Here is an 18,642-nt window from a genome sequence, read left to right on the forward strand (position 1 = left end):
TTTAAAACAGTGGGATTTTTCACCTGATTTGTTTCAGTGAAGCAAACAGTATAATTCTGGGTTGAACTTGTTGGCTTTCAAATTAGTCTCAGATCAATCTCTGTAATGTTATGACACCACAATTCATTTTGTCTCCCAAGTATTTTGAATATTTTATATATTTGTGTCCTGCTTTAAAAGAATGCCTATTATGTTATCAAGAGTATGGTGGCCACACCAGTACCAAATGGAAAATTAGAGCAATGGTTGTGTAATGATGGCATAAGCTTCCTACTCTTAGCCTACTTAATCTTAAAATGCTAACAGTGCTTCTAAAATAACAAGAAAAATATTTAAAAGTACCAATTTTTTACTGTACTGATACACTATTGTGTAATTTAGAGGGCAATAAGATGCTTGGTAAGCAGGTGCAAAAATAAAGTGCTCGGATTTGAAAAAAACTCAAAATGGAATTTATTGTCCTTTACTAATTGGCCGTGCAAACTCAAATGTGATTCTTTAAGAGGTTTGTTTTGCAAGCCAAAAGCCTTGGTCTTACGGTGGTGTCTGCTCGGTTAAGTAACTGAATAACGTAAAAAATTGTATCACACAGCCAATGTCGTTTGATGAATTTGTATGTTTTTGGAATGCAATTGCATTTTTACAGAATGTATAGTTTCTGTAAATAAATATCATGCATTTGTTTCTTGATATTAAGTTTGAAACTCCACCTTCAGATGAATTATACTGGCCAATGAAGGTTGCTCGCCACCAAATTCTCAAAGGCAATTTGAGGCAGGCATTAAGTGCCAACCTTGCCAGGGACACCCACATAAATGAACAAAAATTAACACTGATTCTACGGAATACGTATCAGAATTGCTGCATAACTGAAAATGAAGTCATTGTATATAGTTGGACAAAATCAATAGTATTTGCTTGGTTACAAATGTAGGTGTATTGTATAGAGTTTTAAATCTCTCTCTCATATACCGTACATATCTATGGACACTGCCTAATGCATATGGTCACAATTATTTTTGCTTGACTTTTTCCCATATGATTTCAGCTCTCTGTTGTGACTTGACCTGTTAAACTTCACTTTAGCATTTTGATAAACTAATCCATGATGGGGCCAACACAGGCAACAAGAAAATGCATGCTGAGTTTTACTGCTTATTTAAATGGAAAATAGTGTGTTTCCAACAGAGTTCTGACTCAAATGATCCCTTTATGCTACAGGAATTGTTGATCTCTTGATAAATTAACTCTTGCTTGTGCAGAATATATTTGATGTTTAAGGATGAGAAAATCTGCAGATGCTGGAAATCCAGGCAACACACACAAAATGCTGGAGGAACTCAGCAGGCCAGGCAGCATCTATGGAACAGAGTAAACAGTTGAAATTTTGGGCCAAGACTCTTCATTTTGGACAGCATATATTTAATGTTGTACAGATCCAGCCTGTGATACTTAAACCATAGTTGCATATTTTGTCCAACATTCTTTATAATCTGTAAATATTCCTCAAACACAGGATAAATAATCTGTGTTTTAATCATCCATGTGTAACTAAAATACCTTAGTTTTTCCTGCCTCTCCTCAATACTTGTAGCAATAACCCTTAGTGTAACTTCAGTGAATCCATTTTGAATGCCTCCTGCTGATTATTGAAGTTAATCAGCTCTCATCATTGAGGGTTTTACTCAGGGTCATTGACTTTCAGGTACTCTATCAACAATTTTCTGTTGCATAAAATCAGAAGTGTAAACTTTTGCTCCAGGTGTTTGCTTTTACAAACTATTCCTCAGACGGTGAAACAATCTGTGCCTACGTGCAAGGCCTAAACAAAATGTCAGCTGGTGATGATAAATACTAAGTTACACTTTTACCCCACAAATTCCACACAATGTTCAATTCTAACAAGAAAGTCTCTGATGTCCCCCTGTAATTCAACCATTGTCAAGTTCTCTACTGACAATATTTCAGGGGTCGGGCAACTTTGGTGCAAAAAGAAAATTCTGATGAAAAGACATTGGCTGAAATGTTGACTCTGCCTCCTATCTGTGCATTCAGCCTGAGCTGGTAACTATCTCCAGCATTTCCTCGAGCAACACACAAGATGCTGGAGGAACTCAATGAATCAGGCAGCATTTAATGAGGGAAATGGACTGCATACTTCTGTTTGAGACCCTTCATTGGGAATGGAAAGAAAGAGCAGGTACAAAAAGTGGGGAGAGGGGATGGAGCAATGCTCGTGTCTCAGGCATTTTCTTGTTTTAGTTCAGATTTCCACTATCTGTAATTTTTCATTATTAGACTTAAGAGATCAGCATTGACCTGAAGCCAGCCATATAAGGTATCAGTCTACTAAAGCAGGTTAAGGGCAGGATAATCTGTGACTCGCGATTCACCTCAGTCACAAAAGCAAATGGTTCAGAACACCTTTGTGATTGAAGATTCATCTGCCTACCCGAGTTCACTTCCAACAATGCTCAAGAAACCCATCATCATGCAAGATAAAGGTGCGTTTGGCATCTCATCCATCACTTCAACCTAGGCTGCAATGTGCATATTCAACAAAGCAAGCACTTTCTAAGACTTTTGACATAATCTCCCTTACATGGACTTCACCTAAGGACAACAAATGGTTGCCACATCTGATTTGCCTGCCACTCACATGTGGTCTTGACTTTGTGAGCTTGCCATCATTAAGTATATTTAGGAATGGGCAATAAATTAGTTAATGACAATATAATTGAAGTTTCTGTGCTTATTTTTTCTTAACTTAAATTTCTTTGGAGGGAGCATTTTTAAATGGAATAAGAAAATACCTTTTGATTGGTGTTTAAAGGGCAGTTGTACTGTGACTGTTAGTGATGATAGTGATGGAAGCAGAGCCCTTGGAGGTATTTCACAGGCTTTTAGATAGACACAAACATATGCAGAGAATAGAGGGATAATGGATCATGTGCAGGAGGAAGAGTTTAATTGTGTTCAGCACAAACGCCTGTTCCTGAGTTGTTCTGTTCTATGTTCTAAGTGCTCAGGCAACTCGGTATATAACCAATCACATCATTGCAAGACCAGATGCCAGTTGCTGCCAGTAGGGAGTTTGTACCTTCTCCCCGTGGCCCCGTGGGTTTCCTCTGGGTGCTCCAGGTTCCTCCGGTTGGTAGGTGAATTGTGAATTGGTCATTGTAAATTGACCCGTGTTTAGCCTAGGATTAAATAGGGGGACTGCCGGGCAGCGTGGCTCGAACGCTCGGAAGGGTCTATTTAGCGCTGTATTCCAATTTTTACAAAAGTAAAATCATTCACAATACAGTTATGTTTGCGCAGTGTGGAATTCTGCTTTCAGCGGCGCTCTGTGTCTGTTCAGTGGATAAATGGAAGTAAACTGTTTTCTTTCAAAGATGCTGTGTGAAGTTTGACAGTCTGCTGAAATGCTAGGTCCTGGGCTGAAGGTATGCAGCCAACTTAATGCGGGACTGCCGACTGAAGGGCGTTTTACGATGTTAGGTCGGTGTTTCCACGTCAGTTATATAATGTACAAACCAAAAGTAGCGATGTAATTGCATTATTCGAAAATCAAAAGCTATAGGTGCATAACCAACTATTACAGAAAAGCGTGTGTGTGAACAATTCTGTCACCAAGGAGCAATTATGAGTGAGGTAAAATACGAGAATCTGTGTTCTGGAATCTGCTGAATTCGATCCAACTTTCTCAACAAGCAGCATGCGAAGGAGATGGAAATCTACCAAAGACTTAGTGCAATTGAGTGCTTGAAATCTCTCAAAACTGGGAATTGTCCAGCAACATTATTCTGACACTAATCCCCGTTTTGAAGATATTCTGCTTCAGTAACGCTCGCCCTCGCAAATTAGGAACACATTTTCAAGAATTGTTTGGAAATAAAATAAAGTACACCAAGAAACCACTGAGTACTGAGAATACATGAGTAATATCTGACATGATCAAACAGGGTGAGCCAGATATGCTGGGAAAGCGGAGTTCATGCCTCATTTGATCTTAACTGCACCTTTTAAAGGCGCGTGGACTTCCGAGGTGTTCCCTTGGCTGTCACAGGCTTGACTTGGTGCATCAGCGGAACTTTAAATATTTAAATCCCGTGATCTGAATGATATAGATTATAAACCATACCTCCACGCCGTTCGTTACCATGTATGGTTATGTTTCTACAAACTAGTGATTGCTGAGAAACGTAACAGTGGCGAGCTGCAAACAAATCGAACTGAACGCCTTTTAGGGAATAGTGCAATGGGATGCTGGAGACTCACGTCAAACCGCTAAACAAGTGGCATTTTAATCAAATAAGGATAGGCTCCCTGAGCAGTTAATATAGCTTTCCGACCGCTGTTCAACTTCAATGTCATGGTCGCTTTACTGTTTTCTATGTTACAATAATTAACAACTCGTTGCTGACTTAATCCAGCCCTTTGACTGGATTTGAAATCCCCAGTACCCAGGAATTCTTGTACAACCTACAACGTTTGTAGGAGCACTGAGCAAGTACAACTTAAACGAAAGTCCGCAACATAACGCGTTAAATAAACTCAATTGCCGACAGATTATTTGCAGCATAACAAATTGCGGATCCACGCTTCAGTTATAATTTAAACCTATCCCTGGAAGTATTGATGTCAGTCTAATAAGGTGCATCAATTTGATTGGATATGGGCAGTTTCAAACCAAGGCACTTTTAAAAATAAATGTTTACCATTTTCACCTCCCGTGAAAGACGATCGCATAGACTGCACTGAAAAACTGGATGCAGAAAATTCTGCTCCATCTAACCACTCTGGGCATTGTTTCAGTTCCGCCTTTCCTTGCTTACCTCACCCCCCCCCCCTTTCTCCGTTGCGTGGGTAACGAATGCTAATTTATTATTAGCGCTAACTTATTTCTATTGTGTACACAGAGTACATTTAAATTCCATTCCCATAGAGTTAATCTGAGGTCACGTTGCCTAAATCGGATAGGTTTTAAAGAATAAACTTATTTGGAGTTTCTCAGATTTGATGCCAAGGACATGAAGTGCGTCTCTACGCTATACCGAGTACACCTTAATTTTGGATTTACTTTAACCAGACTTGTCAGAGATAAAACCTTCTCCTGCTCACACTCTTAAATGAACGCTATACGAGCACCTGTGCTTACTATGCTTGTAATCGATAAACCGTTACTTCTGCAGGATAGACTGCACACTCTCGCTGTACCGACCTGGTTAATGATGGTTGTTCCCTGCGTCCCTCTATGTGAACAGTGTTGATCACCGTATATACTGTACATTATAACTTTTAACTATCCATATATCAGTTACTAATATCAATTATTAGTTCTGTTCCGAATTGCTTTCTACCATGACGAACTATTCCTGTCCGGCATTTATTGCCTCAACAATCATTGTACTTTAGCATTCATTACGGCGGGTACTACGACTTTAAACCACATGCACATCGCAGGATACCAAACCTCCATTTATTTAAGCTCTATGTAAACTTAAATCTTCAAACACAAGAAAACCGATGTTTGTCCCGAAGACTTACTGGAGACTGGCTCTGTAGGAGAGTCCGGATGTAAATGGCCAGGAGAAGAGAAACGCGCCTGCACACAATGGGAAGACACCGAGTAAGCGGAGCTCGGGATCCTCACTATTTAACCGGAGCGCGCGCACTAACGCGGGGCGGGGCTGCTCCTCCCATCCGAGACTTTTCTCCAATTTGTCAGCGGCTTTGAACCTTTCTCTTTTATCAGTCCTATAACTATTCCATATCTTACCAAAATTGTGTGCAGATATATATATAATTGTCAAGTATTTATCGCGCATTCGCATTTATTTTATTTCCCAATAAGTACAAAATAACTTTAGAGTTGGATTTGATTGGTAGTCTTTATGCCTGTTGGCTGACATACATTATATTTCTTGTTTGTTGTCCTTAATGTTAAGGGGTAACTGTCAAGTCAATTAATTTTTACTTTTTCAGTGACATCACCAGATGTGATGTATAAGTGATGTGGAGGTGTATAAGATGATGATCGTGTGGATAGTCGGAGACTTTTCCCCAGGGTTGAAATAGTTGCCACAAGAGGACACAGGTTTAAGGTGCTGGGGAGTAGGTACAGAGGAGATGTCAAGGGTACGTTTTTTTACGCAGAGAGTGGTGAGTGCGTGGAATGAGCTGCCGGCAATGGTGGTGGAGGCGGATGCGATAGTCTTTTAAGAGACTTGTAGATAGGTACATGGAGCTTAGAAAAATAGAGGGCTATAGGTAAACCTAGTAATTCCCATGTTCGGCACAACTTTGTGGGCCGAAGGGCCTGTATTGTGCTGTAGGTTTTCTATGTTTCTGTGTTTCTAAGTGCAGTTGCAAATGTCTGTCTGGACTACACGCTTCCTCCCGCACTGAGGTGCTTTCCCCTTCCTCGATTGCCCACTTGGGCACCAGTCCAATGCTCAATCATGCGCACTTTTGCGTGGTCAGCTCGCTTTCATCAAAAACCGGGCGAGGGTTGTGCCCAACCAGGAAAGGTTGCGGAATGAGAGACAGGGAGCAAAGGTTACTGGCGCTGAAAGGATAGACTCTCCACCAACCAGTCCTCGCGTGGTACTCGGACGCAGTTCATTGGAAGTTAAGGTGGTCTTAGTGTGATCCGGCAATAAGAAAGTACGGGAGTACTGTGAAAAGTGGAGGGAAAGAATGGGAAATAATTAAATGATGCCAGTCCGTTGCACCCTGGCCGTAGTATCACTCTGTCCATTGCATTTTATTGCGTAACGTTTCTGATCGGGAAAAGACTCATAAAAGGATAAGTTTTCAAGGTTTTCCCCTCCCAGATGAACCGTGTGAATATATTACTGTCAATCACGGATAATTATATTTCGACTGTAAGAAAAGGGCATCCATTAAACTCGTATGCATATCTAGTAAACCAAATGAAAGCAGGAACAGTGTTTGGCCTTGTAACAGAATGTGAGCCAGAGTAAATCCCAAAAAGGGAATATGGGATACGCTATGGAATTCCGTCAACATACCGGATATGAAACATTGCAACATCAGCCTGCTACTTAATATGGTGTAACTGTTTTAAAAGGATTTGACGCAAGTAATGTAAACTTGCAAGACAATATACTTTCAAAATCCACTGTTATCTTCCTTGTAAAGGGAATACAGTATCACCTTGAAAAGAAATAGCTGTGCTTTTCAACCCGATTCGAATTCGTCCATCAATAATTTTAGCTTTTGTTGTGTTTTTTGTTATCAGCGAAATCTCTACGAGCCATAATCGCCCTAAGTCTCAAACATGTCCATATGGGATGACCTTTGGGCAGGGATTAATGTTAACAATTCCTCGGTGCTCTAAAGTCACGTCCTAAGGTCCCAATTCCGGTTGCATTTCGGAAAGCAGCGAACTTGAAGCTCGCGGCTTCTGTTCTCAAGCCATCTCAAGGGTGAGAACTGGGGAAATGAACAGGAAAGGGAGATAAACTATGTAGAACGATGTGGTTTGTGTTCTATAAGCAATAACGGGAGAGGACTACTGAGATCATATTCGCATTTTATAGCGATCAATGAACAGGACCTGGCAGAGCAAGGGTTCCCTCTTTACATGGGCAAAATGCTGGAGCAACTAGAAAGTCAGGCAGTATCTATGAAAGGTAATAAAGAGTCGGTGTTTCGCGCTGAGACCCTTCATCAGGGTTCCCTCTTTCTCAGTGGCCAGTCTAACACTACAAAAAACTGCACCAAAAAAACCCAAAACCGATCATCTGTGAGTGGCTCTTTGACTCCCATCATTCAAATTTTTACCCACGTCCTTTTCAAATACTCCCAGTGATCCAGCATCCAGAGTAAAGATTTTCAGTTGGCTACCAGAGAAGGTGGTGGAATCAGATATGATTGCTAAGTTTTATAAGTATTTACAGAGATGTGTTAATACGCAAAGCATATAAGGATACGGTCTTATTTTGGGCAAACGGGATTAGTGTTAGAAAGACCGGTACGGACGTGGTGGGCCGAAGGGCCAGATTCTGTGCTGTACAACCCCACGACTTTGTAACTTTCATATGTTTCTACACCATAATCTTCTTTATCGTTGTAATTGTCAGGTCAGAATCAAAACTAAACAGATGATTCGTAAATAATGGTTTCTTTTGTTTTCGCTTCTGGATATTAAAACAAAATCTAGCTATTTATGAAGTAATTCAAAACATAAAACCTCCAAGACAGCAACATCAAAGTAAACTCTCCTCGGAGACATTTCGATCAAGGCCTTAGGGGAGTTATAACGTTAAATTAATTGACCAGGGTTAATCAATACAAATACCACCCACAACCCTGAACCCCCCCCCAATCATCCCCCAGCGTAGATCAGAGCTGATAAACGCGCCATTTAGTTCTTGGCATTGCTTCGTTGAAAATGTTGCGCCAATATTCATGTTTCATCGTAAAATAAAGTTCACTCTGTTAATCGGTGCCTTTAAGGTGGTAAGAAAGTAAGCTGCGAGAGAATATAATGTCTCTGCAGAGGGAGAAACGCGGAATAGAGAGGATTAGAAAGGGAGTGTGTTATATAAGATAATGGCAAGGAGATTGAAAGCCAATTCTCATTTGGGTTTCCTCCCACAAAAAGCAGATATTTGCAAGAAAGTAATAGTTACCAACATGCTAATTTCTGTTTCTTGTGGGAGGAAGCCCACATGAGAACAAGAATGTGATAATGTTCTTGTAGGTATAGTTAAAAACAACTCAAATGTCTTTTAATCCAAGAGTGATAGAGCAAAAAAAATGTCCGGTTCCGTCCTTATGGAGCGTAGGTGAGACAATCTGGATTTCTGCAGTGGAAAGATGAGCACACCTAGGTAATGGTTCACTGGATTGATTCCTAGGACTCAGATTGAGCAGAAGGGTCTGATGTTGTTTGGTGCTCAGAAAATGAGAGATGATCTCATGGAATCAAATTGGATTCTGAGATGTCCTGTCAAAATTCTGTCTACAAAAAGAAGACAGCATCATGTACAAGCAAAGAAATTTCTGTTGGAGACCCTGCATCAGACCCGTTTTGCTCCACATCGCAACACTGCAACCTCTTTTCTTATGATCTCAGATAAAGTGCTTCATTTCTTAAAATAGAAATGAAGTGGAAATTTAGATTTTCTACCCCTAAGGAATGTAGGTTTTAGTTAAGTATATTGAAGGTTGAAATTGCACCATCTTGGATAGCAAGACCCTGCAGCGGATAGTGAGGTCAGCTGAGAAGATCATCAGGGTCTCTCTTCCCACCATTACAGACATTTACACCACACGCTGCATCCGCAAAGCAAACAGCATTATGAAGGACCCCAAGCACCCCTCATACAAACTCTTTCCCCTCCTGCCATCTGGCAAAAGACACCAAAGCATTCGGGCTCTCACGATCAGACTGTGTAACAGTTTCTTCCCCCAAGCCATCAGACTCCTCAATACCCAGAGCCTGGACTGACACCAACCTACTACGTCTACTGTGCCTATTGTCTTTATTGTACTGCCTATTATTTATTGTACTGCCTGCACTGTTTTGTGCACTTTATGCAGTCCTGTGTAGGTCTGTAGTTTGTGTAGTTTTTGTGTTGTTTTACGTAGTTTGTGTAGTCTTTGTATTGTTTCATGTAGCACCATGGTCCTGAAAACCGTTGTCTCATTTTTACCAGCAGTTATAGTTGAAAAGTGACTTGACTTGACTTGATGTTGGGACAGCAAGGGAATATGGGATCAAAAAAAGAGAACAAGCTGAAAAAGCCGCAGGTTGAACATTGCAGGAAAAAGAAACAGCGTTAATATTTCAAGTTGTATACCCTTCATCAGATCTGGAAAAAGTGTACCACAAGAGAGAGAGACATAAGAGACTGTAGATGCTAGACACCAGAGCAACAACCTGATGGAAGGTCAAAGGGACAGGCGGTGTCTGTGGAGGGAAAGGAAAGTTGTTGTTACATTTTGGGTCAAGACCTTTCATCTAGACAGAAAATGAATTACTTTTAAATTGCAAATAGGGTGATAGAAGAAGGGTGAAAAAGAAGAAGGGAATATTTCTGCTTCTTACGACCGAGGTTGCTCAGGTGCTACCCCAATACTTATAGATTAATGGAGGGAGGGAGAGAGGGGGAGGGGGAGGGAGGAGAGAGTGTGTGTGAGAGAGAGAGAGAGAGGGAGAGAGAGAGAGAGAGAGAGAGAGAGAGAGAGAGAGAGAGAGAGAGAGAGAGAGAGAGAGAGAGAGAGAGAGAGAGAGAGAGAGAGAGAGAGAGAGAGAGAGAGAGAGAGAGAGAGAGAAACAAAAACAAGAAAGATCTATGTTTCTTTTGACATTCCTGGAATTTTACATTTACTAGTTTCCATTAAAAAAATTAAACCAGCTTTGTTCAGTGTCTGACATCACACCTTTTGTAATTGATAAGGCTGAGTTCTCAATCTTGTAAGTCTGATTTTAGTCTGCATATCACCACTTTATATTGAAATATTTTCATTACTGCCAGGAAGTCAGGTCTTGCTGTAGGTTTCACGGTGGGCATGGGGGTCACAATGAGATTGTGTGGTTTGGAGCTGCCACCAAGCAGGATAGAACCAGACTACAGCGAACAGTGAGGACTGCCGAGCGCATCATTGGAGTCCCCCTGCCCTCTATTGTGGACCTGTACTCTTCCAGGTTGAAGAAGAGGGTGGGGAACATCATAAAGGACTCCTCCCATCCTGCGCACGGACTGTTTGATCTGCTTCCGTCTGGTAGGCACTTCAGATCCCTCCAGACTAAGACTAATAGGCACTGGAGAAGTTTTTTCCCTACTGCAGTCACTTTGCTGAACAGTTAACTGCCGGTTAACTGTCAGCTAACTATTACTTGGATTGCACTACCTGTATGTATAATCTATATTTTCATTTATATTTATCATTATTATTGTTATGAGCAGAGACAACATCTGCCGGAAGTAAATTCCTTGTATGTGCATAGGTACTTGGCGATTAAAGTCTGATTCTGATTCTGATTATACTATATGTGGCACTGGGAAGACATAAGAGACTTGAAGAGAGTAATTAGACCTGAGAGAGAAAAGGCTGTCCATCCTTTCAGCTGAGGAATGAATCATGGAAAAATGAGGGCCAAAAAGAATAATGGAATTAATTTAAGAAATGAGATATCTTCAAATATAGATATATCATGGTATTGTGCAACTTTGGGCAAAAATCCTTTTATTTCTGATGCTGACCTTAGCACTGGCCTGGATTTTACTGACTATCTCAATGTAAGTCCCAGTGAATTTTGGGAATTCTGCACATATTTTCTGTCTGTGTGAGTCACAAGCTAAAGAAAATGTGTATGTAGGGAGTCTGGTGGGTGGGGGGGGGGGGTGTGGAAGCTTGCTGAGACTTCAAAGTATTCATACTAGAGAAATGGCTCACAGATCCAATGCAAGTTAAACCTAATGCAGAATCCACAAGACCACTCATTCAAATGGGGATTGAAGGGCCTTAGGGAAGAAAATGAACAAACAAACATTTATTTGAATTATTTATGCTTTGCTTATTGCTTTTAAGTATTTATTAGTGTTCTAGTTATTTTCAGAAAAATAACATATTTCTTTCTTGATATGGTATTTTAAAAAATTCTGTATGTCATGACAGCCACCAAAGTTTGAGGGGGGGCTTTACCAGAAGAGCTTCCTGGGTGTCAAGATCTATGAGTATCTAACCTGGTCCCAAAATATTGATGTAGTTATAAAGAAGGCAAGACAGCAGCAATATGTTATTCGGAGTTTGAAGAGATTTGGTAAGTCAACGAATACACTCGAAAACTTCTATAGTTGTACCGTTGAAAGCATTCTGACAGGCTGCATCACTGTCTGGTATGGCGGGGCTACTGCATAAGACTGAAAGTAGCTGCAGAAGGTTGTGAATCTAGTCAGCTCCATCTTGGGTACTAGCCTACAAAGTACCCAGGACATCTTTAGGGAGCTGTGTCTCAGAAAGGAGCATTCATTATTAAAGACCTCCAGCACCCAGGGCATGCCCTTTTCTCACTGTTACCATCAGGTAAGAGGTACAGAAACCTGAAGGCACACACTCAGTGATTCAGGAACAGCTTCTTCCCCTCTGCCATCCAATTCCTAAATGGACATTGAATCTTTTGACTCTACCTCACTTTTTTTAATATACAGTATTTCTGTTTTTGCATGTTTTTTAAAATCTATTCAATATACGCAATTGATTTGCCTGTTTATTTATTATTTATTTAATATTTTTTTCTCTGCTAGATTATGTATTCCATTGAACTGTTGCTGCTAAGTTAACAAATTTCACGTCGCATGCCGGTGATTCTGATTCCTTCTGAAGGAATTAGTCTGGCCTATGGACATCATTCTAAGATTCAAAGATTCAGCTCTATTAGACTGTTCAACTTACTATGACTATTCGGAGCCTCAGTGCTCAATTCTATCACTTTCAGGCATGCAAGTAAAGTCTTCTGGATGTTGAAGAATGGAGAATATGCACTGAGTGCAGATAGAGGGTCCTTGTTAGCAAAATTCAGGTCACTGATTTTTATTTAACTTTTATTCTGTACTTGTTTGATTCTATTTCAGTACTATGTGGTTTGTGCTGAGATCAGTTTCTATCTGCTCCACAGGGGATTTTTATTTAACACCAACCTAACTCCAGTCTGTTTCCTCACCATTTTATAGACCCATCTACATGTTTTTCTTTTCTGCTCACTTCCCCCATTGTTAAACTGAATTCACCCATTCTTTACAGACCATCAGTGGAAATAGGGAAAAAGACTGATGTCCCAATTTAGTCTGCTCCTTCTATCCCTTCATATATTCACTGAACTAGCTCACTTTTCCACTTGGGTCCTTTTGCTTTATATTTCTGACCTCTGTTTTATGTTTTAGCCCCTTTAGATGGTAAATTACATCTATCTGAGATGATAAATTACATCTACATTGCTGACAGTCAAGTTACTGCACATCTCTTCCAAAAGCCTGTATCAACCTCTGCTTGCTGGTAGTTAAATTGTTACTCCTTGACTGTTCTATGCACTCCTTCAGCAGTCCTTTGGGATGAAGAACGAATCATTTCCCGTCTGGTTTCTGAGCTGGCTGATCAGATCACGGACTCTTCCACAGGTGGGGCAGGAGATCCCTGACAAGACAGCTGAATGGGTAGTTAGCAGTAAGGTGGTGAGAATCTCTTTGTTTCTGATGCACAGACTCTCAGTTCAGGAAGCAAAGAGTGGGAATACAGAAAGCAAAGAGTAGGAGTAAACGGGACCTTTTCAGAATGGCAGGCAGTGACTAGTGGGGTACCACAAGGCTCAGTGCTGGGACCCCAGTTGTTTACAATATATATTAATGATTTAGACGAGGGAATTAAATGCAGTATCTCCAAGCTTGCAGATGACACGAAGCTGGGCGGTGGTGTTAGCTGTGAGGAGGATGCTAAGAGGATACAGGGTGACTTGGATAGGTTAGGTGAGTGGGAAAATTCATGGTAGATGCAATTTAATGTGGATAATGTGAGGTTATCCACTTTGGTTGCAAAAACAGGAAAACAGATTATTATCTGAATGGTGGCCGATTAGGAAAAGGGGAGGTGAAACGAGACCTGGGTGTCATTGTACACCAGTCACTGAAAGTGGGCATACAAGTACAGCAGGCGATGAAAAAGGCAAATGGTATGTTGGTATTCATAGCAAACGGATTTGAGTATAGAAGCAGGGAGGTTCTACTGCAGTTGTACAAGGCCTTGGTGAGACCGCACCTAGAGTATTGTGTGCAGTTTTGGTCCCCTAATCTGAGGAAAGACATTCTTGCCATAGAGCGAGTACAAAGAAGGTTCACCAGATTGATTCCTGGGATGGCAGGACTTTCATATGAAGAAAGACTGGATCGACTAGGCTTAGACTTGCTGGAATTTAGAAGATTAAGGGGGGGATCTTATTGAAACGTATAAAATTCTAAAGGGATTGGACAGGCTAGATGCAGGAAGATTGTTTCCGATGTTGGGGAAGTCCAGAACAAGGGGTCACAGTTTAAGGATAAAGGGGAAGCCTTTTAGGACCGAGATGAGGAAAAACTTCTTCACAGAGAGTGGTGAATCTGTGGAATTCTCTGCCACAGGAAACAGTTGAGGCCGGTTCATTGGCTATATTTAAGAGGAAGTTAGATATGGCCCTTGTGGCTAAAGGGATCAGGGGGTACAGAGAGAAAGCAGGTACAGGGTTCTGGGTTGGATATCAGCCATGATCATACTGAATGGCGGTGCATGCTCGAAGGGCCGAATGGCCTACTCCTGCACCTATTTTCTATGTTTCTATGTTTCTCGGTACCATCCTAAATGTTCCTTCTCTAGAAGCCTAAAGTCCCAAGCAAGCAGGTTCAAGAACAGCTACTTCCCTTCAACCATTCAGTTCTTGAACAAACTTGCACAGCCCTAATCATTCCCTCTGTACAGCAACACTATGGCCACTTTGCCCTGCAATGGACTTTGTTTTTGTTTTCTTTTTTTCTAATTACATTAAGACGATATGACATAGGAAAAGAACTGGGCTGGTCTGCCCATCAGATATGCTCCATCAAGCATGGCTGATTTATTATCCCTTTCAACCCCCATTCTCTTGTCTTCTTCCGTAACCTTTGACGCCCTTACTAATCAAGAACCTGTCAATGTTAAGTATACCTGATGAATTGGCCTCCACAGCTGTCCGTGACAATGAATTCAACAGATTCACCCTAAAGAAATTCCTTCTCATCTCTATTCTAAAGGGACGTCCTTCTATTCTGAGGCAGTGCTCTCTGGTCCTAGGTTCCTCCATTCAAGGAAACATCCTCTCCACATTCATTCTATCCAGGCCTTTCAATGAAATCCCATCTCATTCTTCTGAACTCCAGCAAGTACAGGCCCAGAGCAATCAAGTGCTTCTCATACATTTATCGCTTCTTTTCCAGGATCATTCTCTTTCTTGCCTGCCTTGTACAGAGTGTGTATAATTTATAATTTATGTTTTTCTTGTGAAAGTTGCTTATCTGATACTTATGCCCTTGTGATGCTGCTGCAAGTAAGTTTTTCATTGCACCTATGCGGGTATTTGGGAATATGGCAAAGAAGTCAATTTTGACATTATTCATTCACATATCAGCTTTAAGGTGGTATTACCATGTCTTCAACTAATTACATCTCACTTTAAGTTTGGCTTTTATCTATCTTCATCCTTATATTCTGTTTACATTCAGGTGATGCTTCTCTAATCACTGTCATGCCTATGTAGTCTGAACTCGTGTCCACTTTTCTGCTTTTATTTCCCTACTCCTTGCTGTCTCTCCTGTTCATGTCCATCACATCATGTTTCCTTCAACAATATTTTGCCTAGTCTCTTCAGTTCCTACTTGGTGCTTTAAACTCATTTGCCTTTTACACTGTCTATCTTCAAGAAGGAGAAAATAGTTGAGAATTCTACAGCTATCTTTTATAATTTTTCGAAGTTTTACCACTTCAGGAATTCTTCCTTTAGAGTAAAAATTACCTTTGTTTGTTCATTATTTCAAAGTTCAAAATAAATGTATTATCAAAGTACATATATGTCACCATATAAAACCTTGAGATTCGTTTTCTAGTGGGAATACTCAATAAATCCAATAGAATGAACAAAAGACTTTACCAAAAAGGCAGACAACCAGTGTGCAAAAGACAACAAACTGTGCAAATAAAAAAGAAATAAAACATAATAATAATATGACCACTAGAATAGACATAAAAGCAATCACACCTTACTATAAATACAAGTCTGATCCAGTTTCAGTCAGAATACCACAAATTATATTACAACTGATCAGTTACTACAGATAGGACAATCCATAATAACCATTCAGATATAATAATACAGGATAAACAAGCAAGAACAACTTACTTAAATGATAATAGCCGTTCCAAACACATAAAACTTACAGAAATCAATCAGTGAAAAACACCAGAAATATGCTGAATTAAAAGAGGAAATTGAAAGATTTTGGAACATGAACAGGTTATACATTGTCCTGATAGTAATATCTACAACTGGTATCATCCCAAAGGCACTACACATAGCATTAAACAGTTAGGGCTACACAGTAATACCTATGTAAATCTTCAGAAAGCCACGATACTAAACACCACTAGAAGAGTACAAAAGTTCCTAGCATTTGACAGATGAGCATGTTTGGCTATGCCTGTATCTCAGGTTTTAAGAAATATAGGCTTGAGCTGAGAAAAAATATATATAAATAAATAAGCAACAAATATTGAGAACATGAAATAAACTGTCCTTGAAAGTGAGTCTATAGCTTGTGGGAACAGTTCAGTGATGGGGTGAGTGAAGGATTTCATGTAAAAAGTTTCAATGTTATTTCCAATTATTTTGATTGCATTCCCTGTACTTTTAGATAGAAAGTAGTTCAATGAAGTGGTAAAAGGGAATCAAAGGTTGGATCCAGAAAATGCATTTGTGATGATAATAATGTTTGCTGCTTAACCAACATTTTGTTTAAAGAGTGAAGTTGGAAACACTTCTAAACACAATGGATGAAGAAATTTGAAATACAATGCTGTAAGCACCATTATCTATTGTTAAATATGAATAGACCTGTGATGAATTGTTGTGGATTAATAAGTGAAACTGGGTGAAGTCAGGTATATAGAGTAAAGTCACGTATGTAGTCCTGGCAGTTTGAGAGTTAAATGCACTATGTATTCACAGTGGAAGTGAATACAAGAGATATGATATGACAGAGGTGCCAGTAATTGTCTTTGTAGTGGGAGGGGGGGTGCAGTGGGCCATTAAATCAGAATTGAACTCAGGATCAATGAGGTACAGAATTTGCAGACTGCCTGGTTTTCTGTCAAGTAATGTTCAATATTGAAAATACTGAGACCATGGAATGTGAGATAATTAGGAATATTTACAGTGTTTACAATGCTGTAAAGGTGTTTACAGCATTGTATTTCAAATTTCCATCATCCATTGTGTTTAGAAGTGTTTCCAACTTCACTCTTTAAACAAAATGTTGGTTAAGCAGCATCGATTATATCATCACAAATGCATTTTCTGGATCCAACCTTTGATTTCCTTTTACAACTTCATTGAACTACTTTCTATCTAAAAGTACGGGGAATGCAATCAAAATAATTTTATATACCTTCCTTATAAAAAGAAAAATTACATGCATTTTCTGTTAATATAACTTTTTGATTTATATAGTTCATTACAATCCCACACTTCACCTCTTGAACATATTTAAATTATCCTCTGTCATACTAAGACTTTCCCAAATAATCCATTGAGACATCATTATTGCCTCATTAAGAGCATTTTATATGGGCCAGAGAATAGGATCCCAGTATAGTGTGAAACTACTGTGCATAGATTGATAAATGAACAAAATGGTCTTCAGGTGCCAGAGGCACTGTGAATACAGTCAAGTAATGTTCAATATTGAAAATACCGAGACCATGGAATGTGAAATAATTAGGAATATTTACAGTGTTTAAGAACGTGTATCGAACACGAGCCTGATTATACAAAACACTTTTAAAGTTGGCGGTAAAGTGGAGTATTGAGGTGAACAACACAGAAGACCTTTCTTATAATATATGGGCAATCTTGAAGCGTATAGGATCTGGTAAGGAAGATATTGCTTTCTTTTACAATGATGGGACCCAAAGTCCTAGTTCCAACCTTGCCAGAAATATTAAACTATGGAACACTGTTAAAGGCATGTCAGATATTCATATCAGATATCAAAACCCAGATATCAGTAATTATATTGTAAACACTACCACATGGCATGGTGATAGGAAGTAGACATAATCCTTGTTTGTATGGATGAAGCTGTAAAGGGGCGGACTATTGAAAGTGAGCCAAGGACAGATATTTCGGACATCCTGAGGATAATGATTGGAGGTGGTGTTGTTATATGGGTTTAAAGCTGGAGGATTTGGTGAATTGATGGGAAACATTCAAAGAAGGAACTGCTGGAAAGATGTGAATGGATTTAGGAGGCAACCAAGCATTCAAGGACTTTGTACAAAAGAGGTAATTGGAAAGGGAATAGGGGTAAAGAGTTGAGGCATTTTCATAAAAGTAGTTCTGTAAAAGAGATAATTTTTTATACAACCAGTTTTAGCAGAGGGGAAGCTGTACAACAGCTCAGTGCAAATGTGATTAAGAGCTGGTAAGATGAACTGTTGACCTTGTTTTGTTCTGTAATAACTTATATTTGATTGTTAACCAAGAGACAAAACATACACAATAAATGTTCACTTATTCTTAAATAATCATTGCACTGCTCTTAAAGAAAGTTTACCATTTAACTAAAAAATACTACAAAGATGAAAGTCTCTTCTCAGGCACCTTCTTGCAGAGGATCATCCTTAAATCTACTTTGATGTTTGAACACTTCTACAAGCCTTCATGAAGAATAAATACTATAAAGGGTAGTTGATGTGTCCTAGTGAATTCTGATTTACAATAAAAGCAGTGAACAAAAATACAGAGAAAACAGTAGTCAGGAAAGTTACACCCACTATACTGTTTTTTAATTGCATTGCACCACCATGTGGATATGATCAACTCACTCA

At 39.6% G+C, this 18,642-nt stretch overlaps 1 protein-coding gene across 3 annotated transcripts in view; it reads right to left on the reverse strand.

Annotated features, from left to right (window-relative positions):
- myh11b (myosin, heavy chain 11b, smooth muscle) overlaps positions 1-5,664 on the reverse strand; it is a 136,521-nt gene extending 130,857 nt beyond the window's left edge. For all 3 annotated transcript variants that reach the window (XM_073060521.1, XM_073060520.1, XM_073060522.1), the window contains exon 1: positions 5,551-5,664. The gene's annotated coding sequence lies outside the window, so the exon portion shown is untranslated. The remainder of the gene's footprint in view (positions 1-5,550) is intronic.
- Positions 5,665-18,642: the final 12,978 nt, after the last annotated feature.

This window comes from Hemitrygon akajei, chromosome 11 (genome assembly GCF_048418815.1).
Source record: "Hemitrygon akajei chromosome 11, sHemAka1.3, whole genome shotgun sequence".
Lineage (NCBI taxonomy): Eukaryota > Metazoa > Chordata > Chondrichthyes > Myliobatiformes > Dasyatidae > Hemitrygon > Hemitrygon akajei.